Source organism: Lactuca virosa, chromosome 5 (assembly GCF_052849685.1).
Source record: "Lactuca virosa cultivar CGN04683 chromosome 5, Lactuca_virosa_CGN04683_v6, whole genome shotgun sequence".
NCBI lineage: Eukaryota > Viridiplantae > Streptophyta > Magnoliopsida > Asterales > Asteraceae > Lactuca > Lactuca virosa.
The window spans coordinates 462366469-462377221 of NC_136430.1; positions in this window are offsets into that span (position 1 = coordinate 462366469).

The following is a 10753-nucleotide window of genomic DNA, read 5'->3' on the forward strand; positions in this document are numbered from 1 at the left end:
ATGAGGATTTCAGGAAAGAGAGGTTGTTGTGATGCTACGGGAAGCCGTAGTACTCACTAGTCAGAGGTTGTTGTGATGCTACGGGAAGCCATCGTACTCATTAGTCAAAGGTTGTTGTGATGCTACGGGAAGCCATAGTACTCACTAGTCAGAGGTTGTTGTGATGCTACGGGAAGCCGTAGTACTCACTAGTCAGAGGTTGTTGTGATGCTACGGGAAACCGTAGTACTCACTAGTCAGAGGTTGTTGTGATGCTACGGGAAGCCGTAGTACTCACTAGTCAGAGGTTGTTGTGATGCTACGGGAAGCCGTAGTACTCACTAGTCAGAGGTTGTTGTGATGCTACGGAAAGCCGTAGTACTCACTAGTCAGAGGTTGTTGTGATGCTACGAGGAGCTGTAGTACTCACTAGTCAGAGGTTGTCGTGATTGCTACGGGGAGCCGTAGTACTCACTAGTTAGAGGGAGGTTCTTGCGATGCCACGGGGAACTGTAGTACTCTTGAGTCAGCAAGAGGTGGTTATGAGGAAGTACTCTTTGATCAAAGCACGACGCAGAAGAGTTTTGGGCGAGGGTAGCCCTAATAGTTGAGTTTTTGGGAGCCTGGCGGTCGAACCAGGAAAGAGACTGGGGTCCCCATATTTTTCGGGAATCGTTAACTTCTGACTTGAGTGGTGGTTGTCGCATCATGAGGGAATTGGAAAAAAAAGTGGTATTCGCGCGGATTGCAGGTTGAGTCATGAGATGATTGTTTCATTGGGACAAGTGGTTCCAACTTTGGGTCGGACCAGACTCTCGAGTTTGAGTTTGGATTTGGTAGTACATTGGGTAGGAGAGAGGAGATTCTGGATTCTGAGGTAGATTATTGGTTGAGGGGTATTGTTGTCACCCAATATCTTAGACCCGAGTGAGGTCAGTTCGTTAGTACGGGAGATACCAAGAGGTACATGAGGCAAATGATTATTATTTCGGCTGAGGTCGAGGGTGAGACGATTTCAGTTGGGAGTCTAGTATTCGTTGAGGTAAAGAGAACTTCGTGACTTGTGTGTCACTGGGCCGAGATAGTTGATGTGAGAAGGAAGTCAGTGAGACACTTGGAATATGTTATGAGTAACCTTTGGAAGTGTATTCGAGATTGTTGGGTACGTATGGCATGGGTGATCGGTAACCGATTGTTGGGTTTATATTTGGAAGTCAGAAGGGATATCTTAGTGGCAGAGGGGCTGGATTTGTTTCGAATTCAGGAGTTCCTGGTCGGGTTCAGGTATTCATAGAGGAAGATATCGTTTTGGTGTGAGATCCTTTCAGTGGTGCTTTTCGGGTGTTTGGTTTCTATATATGTGGTTCGAGAAGCGATTTCGAGGGCGAAATCAAATTAAGTGGGGGAGATTTGTAACATCCAGAATTTCGGGTATGATAGTTCATGTTTCAATTTCGAGGATTTAGGAGGGACTCGACGAGTCGTAGGTCTGACTCGCCATCGAGTTGACCACGTGGATTTAATGAACGGACTCGACGAGTCCAAGTATGGACTCGCCGAGTAGGTACTGGGTAGAGAAAACCCTAAGTTCCGGGGTTGGAGCCTATTTAAAGGAACTTATGACCTTGGATGCGCCTCATATCCCCTGTGAGAAACCCTAAATCGCCATTGGAGCCATGGGAGAGTTCTTGTGATGAAATCAAGTAATTTTGGTGTGATTTTGCAAAGGAAGTGAAGGGATTCAGCTAGAAGGACCAAAGGAGGTTTTTATTCTGAGACATCCAAGCAAGGATCTCCATTCTGAGGTAGTATTTCTCCCCTTCCTTCTGTTTTGTGTAGAATCCTTGAATCTAGGGTTTTCTTTACCCTTTCTTGGATAATATATGATGCATATGAGGTCCCAATGTGGAAAAAGTCTTAGATCTGGACCTTAAGAGGTCCAGAGAGTCCCAACCATTCTGCTTTATGCTGTTCCTTTGGAGATATGAGCCTAGGTTGCCATTTTAGAAGCTATTTCACCAAAAGAAGCCTTATGTGTGTTGCATGAGTGTAAATACTGGACCTTTACATGATTATTGAGCATTGGGAAGTCAGATCTATAGGTTAGAGAAACAGATCTGACCTCAGAAGGTCTTTTGAGTGTTGCCATGGAAGGAACTCGTCGAGTCCATAAGGGGACTCGACGAGTCGAGTCGGGTTGCCCCGATTCGTGTCCAATGGTAACCCATCGAGTGAAAGGTTAACTCGGCGAGTTGAATGAGGCTTTATGCAGATTATGAGGACACGCATGGACTCGCCGAGTCACGCGAGTGCACTAGACGAGTCTGGTCAAAATTTGACCATTGACCTAGGTTGACTTCAGTTGACCTTAGGGTGTTGGTCATGCTGAATCAAGAGAGGTCAGGAAGGGGTAGAATGGTCTTCTACCCATTCATTAGAGATGAGGACAAGAGGAAGTATTAATTAGAAATGTTTGCCTTATGTGTTAGGCAGGGGCTCGATCGAGGTTATCAAGCCAGAAGGTTTACTAGACATCATGTGAGGTGAGTCTTCTCACTATACTTTACCTAGAGTGGTAATTATGTGTGACCGGAAGGTCTTATGTGCTATGAGTAGAATGTGATGTATGCTGTTATATGGATTGTATGAGCGATGCATGATTTGAATAGTATGGTATGGACCGGAAGGTCATTATGATTGATGGGTTTTGCGCATTCTAACACTCCTAAGTGTACATGCAACCCTAAATACCTTGGATCTATGTTTTCTCTATTATACATGCAATTATGAACTTTCCAAGGTATTACCCTATCTAGCATACAATACTTGATACTTGGGTAATCAAATGGATAGAATACATACCTTTGTTTGATGTAGCTTGTCTCCATGAAGCTTGAGTGCCTAGTGCCCCAAGTGTGACACCTCAAATGGTTCACACAACACCAAATGCACATGGAATGACTTGAGAGAAATGGAACACTCCTTGAAATCGTCTAGCCCTCATATTCACACATTAGTGCACGATTTCTTGAGCCATGGGATTCTTTTATATGGTGGCTATTAGGGTTACACCATGTAACTCATAACTTTACCCATTCCTTATGCTCCATGGATTTTAACCTCCATGGAGTATCCATGGGTCACCCCATGGACTTAGTCCAACATAAGGAATCTTGGATCACAAGCCCACATATATAAGAATGAATGATTTACACAATCAACCCATATATTTAATTAGTCTCCTTTTGATCACTTAATTAATTCCAAATTAATTCTTGATCAATACTAATTAAATAACCTTATTAATATATTAGAACTTATAATATATTAACCAACCTTAAGTGTTATTTCTCTCATTATAGTCCATCCAAATGCATGATGCCATGCAACCCAAATGGACCATGCCGGGTCGGGTCAAGTCTTACCAATTATAGTTATGGACTTAGACATTAATCCAACAGTCTCCCACTTGGATAAGTCTAAAACTATTATTGCGTATGACTTCAGGAACCGATCAGCAATCGTAGCTCTCAAAAGCTTCTGTCGAACTCTGACCTTGTCGATGAACTCTGACCTTTGTCAATGACTTGTCCATTAGATAAGGGATCATATATTCCTCCATTCTAGATATCATATGGACTGAGACATGGATTATCAATCATTCTCTCTGTCCATTTGTTGTTTCCCGATTTCCGATTCATGATGACTGACTGATTGAACAAATCAAATCAGTCCTGGCTTGGCCAAGCACTCACATCTATCATCTTTAAATCATCGAGGGGCCCACATATATCGCTTTTATCCCGAAGGTAAAAGGAATGGATAAACTTCGACTCATATGGCTTGTTCTACTACTTGTTGAATCATACACAAAGGCACGTTTTATAACATCGAGTTACCGAATGCGTTTTCGTGCAATCAATGGACAACCAACTCATAGTAACAACTCATATCTCTAGGTTTGAAGAATATAAGATATTATCGTCTCATGATCACTCGTGATAAAATCCATGAAGTGATTCAAATGAGCGCGGGTTGAATCCAATACTCAGAACTTATGAGCACTCATGAGTGTTGTAGCACCACTTTGTCCACCAACTTGGACCTCTACAAAGCAACCCATGACAGTCTTGATTCATATCTACTTCCAACATATGACCGACTGTGGATGGTTTGAATAACTTAATCATTCAGGAATAGCGACTTAGTTATTCTGGAAGTCAAAACATGCAAAGTGAAACACAAGAATAAATGAATCAAATATGGTATCAAACCCTATGAATATAAATAAACACTTTTATTTATCACCATACTGATTACTCATTATTCATTGTTTCGGTTTTATCAACTTTATACTTGAATTAAAAACACTAGTTGTCCCATGCTCCAAGCATGTACACTATGTTTTTCTTAAACAATAGCTTTGCCATACACCAAGTATGCACTCTATGTTTGTCTATGATCCTTACTTTGTGAAATAAACCAATTGAACATAATTTCAATGATTCTAATTTCACACTCCCAAATCCTTATCGAAAAATGTGAGAATTTCAAATTCCTATCATTTATCGAAATCTGTTTAGATTTTAAACTTATATGCACTGACCCTCCTGTAATGAATATGTACAAAGTCACAAAGACTTGTCAACAGTCATTATAAGGTATTCCAATGGAGATCAACTCCATGGAAACTAAGTCTCATTATTCAAAGTACATTGCTTTGGACATGCTTCTTGCATTAAGTTTTCTAATCTTACACAGATAACTTCCACCTATGGAGACAACTCCATATTCTCATTTTGACTATCACTTCTGAATAAGAGATGCCTCTTTTCAGAATATGTCAATATGGTCCTTCCAAAATTAGCACTATACTTCCAACTGTCCCTGAGCAACCAATCTTTGGTAAACCTCAGATTGTCCTCGACAATTGCTTAATCATTTTATATCCAATTCTAGACCTTTTCCCTTATTAATGCCTCTGGGCATTTGGAAAAATTTAGAAATGACAAATATTATAGCACATGCAATCGATCCTGTACCCAAAGCAAATGGTACACGATTCATGATGTCTCACATAAAGACATGATTCTAGACCAGTCTTTTGCTACAATATTTTTATTTGCCATGTTTTCAAAATTTGACTATGAAGAGGGATGCCGTAATCATAATCGAATTTTGAGAATGCAATATATAGAATTTCCTTAAGTTGAACCAATCCAACATGAAATTCATATATATATTCTTGACTAAGGATGATTAAGGTCTCAATCTAAGCCTTTAGAACTGAAATGAAGTATATACTCTCCCTTAATTATAGCAAAACAACTTTTTCAATCCATGCAGCCTCACGAATTGAAACTTTTGTTTTCTATAATTAACATTGCTAACTTGCAACACTAACAATAATTATCATGCTCCCACTAACATGATGATTATTAGCATAACACTTATGCTCCCACTAGCTTTGACATGTACTCAGAAATCAGCTGGACTTCTAAAAATCAATACTTTATTGACTTTCTTACCAAAGTTCAGATTTCTGATACGAGATGCTTTGATAAAACTTTATCAAAATCATACACCTTTCCTTAGATAGCATGCATGTGTGTCTAAACAATTTCAGAACTATGAAAAGGGATGCCGTAATCATAGTCTCAATTGTTTAGACCTTTTGCCATCTGCTTCAAATCTACTTGGTGGAAGTGTTTCCTCACCATAATTTTCATGAATCGGAGAGAAACCTTATGACCCTTAGATTTTATGGTGTATGTGTTCTTATCCATGTGAATCGTCAAAACCATATTCACAAGACAAGGATAATGACAAATCCAAACTCATATGGACTGAACTTATGCAATCTTAACTTCTTGCCACCTGGCAGTACAGGGCCTGCCATTGCTTCCAAGTTGTTATGCAACCAATTGAGAACTTTCAGAACTCCTATGCAAATCCAACTTTAACTGGAATGGGCACAGAATATGTCAACACGATAGGTTATAAACCTCAAGTCGTGTGCTAGTGAAGAACCTCAGGTTTTATTCTTGATTAGTTCTTGAAATTCTTTTTAGGATCTTTAAGACTCCCACTGTCCTCTTGACATATAAGACTATCTTGCCAAATATTCAAGAGATAGTGCGGATTCTTTATCAAGACAAACACTTCACACAATTGGCCTTAGTTGGTCTTTGTTTAATCCAAAACATCACAACTTACCAACTTCAAATGTACAAGAGTAGGACACTTTTACTCTTACATTTGACAAGTGTTATAAACCTTTCTTTAAGATATGTCACTCAACTTATAGTCTTGGAGTATGACTCTAAGACTTGTTTTGAAACGAAGTTTGACTCATCTTCTTGATTTAACCATTTCAACAATTCATGACTCCTCTTCTTAGTCATAAGAATGCACTAAGATGTCCTTAGAAGACCAATTGTGATGTGGTTCTTTAATCATTAAGATGATCACAAAACATGATACTAAAGTACTCTCCCATCTTTTCAGATTTGAGAAACTTTTATCTGTCTGCCTAATTTGATTCTTCCCATTCGTTCTGCCATACATTGAGACTTTTCCAATGTTTCAGAATTATACTTAAACTTGTAAGTATAACCATATTTACTAAAATTTAGTAAATCATGATGAATAGTCTTAACGAGCTTTGTGGTGGACTTGACCAGTGCACAAGAATGTGTACTCGATCCCTTTAGTCCTTAACTTGACTCACACATCCATGTGAACAAGTCTTAATTTTCCAATGCTTGAACGTTCTCATTCATCATACTATTCAACTTGCATGATTCCAAGTTTCTATCCAACTGAAGCCTTGGGAATGAGAATCTTTCCTTATTTGGTAAATTATGACACTACCACAAACGAAAGAATCAAGTCCATTTTTTTTCAAATATTGCTATCAATGGAATCATATAAACAACCATTCTTCACAAATGCCACTTGTAAGGATATTTAAAATAAATATAAAATTAAAAACTTTTATTTTATTTCAAAACTTTGCGGAAAAAACTTATCCTTATAGTGCAAATGCATACGGAAAAACTTGTTGTTATCTATTCCTAAGCAATATATCATAACTACTAAGTAACAGCTTCAAAATTCTGATGCGATCGAAATCCACCTACGCGATCAGAATCAACATATACTTCCTTTAAGCTTTCTCTCTATTCTTTGATTCTTAAAACATCAACATGTGACCCAGTCACATCATGTAATGAGGATCTTAGAATAGAAACTTAACAGAGTTAGATAATGGGCTCTACCTGAAGTAGAGTCAGACTTATTGACTTTAACATCCTTAGGTAAACTTGGCAAAATAAACATATGGACCCTTTGGTAATGGGACTATCTCAGACTTAGCCTTTCTCCTTACCATTTGGTCAACCGGGTTAACTATGGCCAATCCCTTTCCATTGGGAAGAGAATGCTTTTTCTGGATTTCCAGTGTCACCATTGTCACTCTCCATAAAGTTTTTGGGAAGTTGATCTTCTAATCAAATTTGCTTTACTATCGTTCCAAATCATTGCTGATTCAGCAGCACCAAGCAAATAGATATGATCATTAATGTTCATGTCATAGTCTGTTTCATAGTAGTCCCAAAGGAACTCACTATGTGACTTAGAAAGTGATTGAACATCCAACTTTCTCAAGACTTTGACACCCAACTCTCCCAGCTTGTCAATATGTGACTTCATCTCTAATATGTGATCACACATAGACCTTGCTTGCCATTAGGGCTTGAGTGACCTTGAACTTGTGGGTTAGGGAGAATAATTGGAGGAGGTGGAGGAAGTAAAGTTCCAAGAGATTTGGGAAGATCATAGATGTCTGAACTAGACATCTTTTGGGAGATATTCAAGATAGTTGATCTAAAGTCCTTAATATAACACCCAATATGAAATATTAAGGCTAGGATCCAACAACCTATTTATAACTGGAAGAGGGATGCCGTAATCCGAGTTATAAAATAGTTGAAGGTAGGTAAATGACGATTTACCAATTTCCACCATGAAAAACGAAATAATGTAATTAGGTTTTTAATTGGATTTGAAACTCCTAGATCTTTTGAGATTCATTGAACTTTTCAATGGCATGTTTCAATCTCGAGTGTGCCCTTCAGGTTTTGTGACTGGGATGCCGAGGATCACAAAACAAGGTGTGAACTAACCATGCAAATATACTTGGTACCCTTAATATTTACCCCTCAATCGATGTGCCGGTTAACCACACGAGCTCCACCGATACTATGATAAATATTAAGTTACCCTTTGCCTACTTTGTTAAATCCAGGTTAGTGTGCCGGTTAACCACACACGCTCCACTAACGGTTTAAACAAAGTGCAAAGTGTAATTTCATGGATTAGCACCTTATTCACATTTTCCTAAGTAACTAAGATTGAGAATTTATAAGTGTTTAGTTACTTAGTATTTATCATTAATACTTTTAATGAAGGGAGAATTATAGTCCTTGTCCTACCTGTTCGGCTAACGACCCTCCACCAGTCAAGGAAGCGGTGGGTGAGAGTGGACACCCATTAAACTGCCATTTTATAGGCAATAACCTTATACCCCCTTATAGACCGGCTTCGTGAATGAGGCCTACTAACGGTAAGACTGACTTGCTCTTATACATATATTTATTATTAACTTATAATACTATAAAGTATAAGGGTTGAATTTTAACTTTTAAAATTCTAAGGGCTAACTTGGAATTAAAGTATTCATGGGGAAAACTTTACAAATTCCAAAACTTGAGGGCAAGTTTTGAAAATATTCAAAACTAATTAATTCCATAACTTATGTGTTTAAAGTAGTTTTAATTAAAAAAAAACTCTTCAAGTTCCATAACTTGAGGACAAGTTATGGAAGACTTTAAACTAATAAAAGAATGTAACTTTTCTTTATTTTTGTAACTTATGGAACTAATTAAGGTTACACATTTTATCATTTAATGAAGTGACTCTTGAACCTCCATAACTTGAGGACAAGTTATGGAGTCATAAAACCATTTAATGAGGACAAGACTCTTCATTTTTGTAACCATTGCCAACTTTTTATGAGTTTTATGAAACTTAAATGTGACTTTTCATATAACTTGAGGACAAGTTACAAAAACACATTTTAGTATCAACTCTTAGATTAAAATGGATTGAAAACACATAATCAATTAACTTTTCTATTAATCTAATAAACTCATATGAACAAAGATAATTCACATCAAATTTTTTTTCAAGTAATTAGCATAACTTTTAAACTAATACAATTCGATTTTTCAGCTAATTTTGCAAGTATAACAATAAAACAAGCCTTGGCTTTGATACCACTGATGTGTTTTGCGCATTCTAACACTCCTAAGTGTACATGCAACCCTAAATACCTTGGATCTATGTTTTCTCTATTATACATGCAATTATGAACTTTCCAAGGTATTACCCTATCTAGCATACAATACTTGATACTTGGGTAATCAAATGGATATAATACATACCTTTGTTTGATGTAGCTTGTCTCCATGAAGCTTGAGTGCCTAGTGCCCCAAGTGTGACACCTCAAATGGTTCACACAACACCAAATGCACATGGAATGACTTGAGAGAAATGGAACACTCCTTGAAATCGTCTAGCCCTCATATTCACACATTAGTGCACGATTTCTTGAGCCATGGGATTCTTTTATATGGTGGCTATTAGGGTTACACCATGTAACTCATAACTTTACCCATTCCTTATGCTCCATGGATTTTAACCTCCATGAAATATCCATGGGTCACCCCATGGACTTAGTCCAACATAAGGAATCTTGGATCACAAGCCCACATATATAAGAATGAATGATTTACACAATCAACCCATATATTTAATTAGTCTCCTTTTGATCACTTAATTAATTCCAAATTAATTCTTGATCAATACTAATTAAATAACCTTATTAATATATTAGAAGTTATAATATATTAACCAACCTTAAGTGTTATTTCTCTCATTATAGTCTATCCAAATGCATGATGCCATGCAACCCAAATGGACCATGCCGGGTCGAGTCAAGTCTTACCAATTATAGTTATGGACTTAGACATTAATCCAACAATGATATGGGCCGGAAGGTCAACAGTGTATGGACCGGAAGGTCAAGATGATGCGGACCGGAAGGTCATTACGGGTAGAGCCGGAAGGTCTACCAGGGTTGGGACGGAAGTCCCCTGTGACACATGGACCGGAAGGTCTTGTAGAGCTATAGCCTTGAGTGGCGTATGCGCGTATGTGGTATTTTGGGGAACTCACTAAGCATTTATGCTTACTGTTTATGTGATATGTGTTTCAGGTACCAGCGAGGATCGCGGGAAGGCGCCGGCATGATCTGTACACATTGATGGAGTTTTATGTATTTTAGATCTTGGGATTGTTTTATTTGGAGGACATGTGTTACATTGGATTTTGATAATTATTATGAATGAAGTTATGTTTTAAAAATGAAAAAAATTGTGTTGGAAATTCACGTCGTTACACTTCGCACCGATGCGTGTTGCGTCCGAGCTCCGACGCCTGGCTCCACCTCGCATGCGACGCGTCTTCTCCCCCCTCCTCGTTCCGAAGTTCAGCCTATAAATAGGAGGGTGCGAACCCTCCCGACTAATGTTAGAAAATTCACACTTTTTCACTCCTAAACCCATTTTTAGGCTATTTCAACTTCCCCCGAAGCCCCGGGATTATTTCCAACGCCCAAAACACGCCCCGAAGTTCCTGAGAAGCCCGAAAA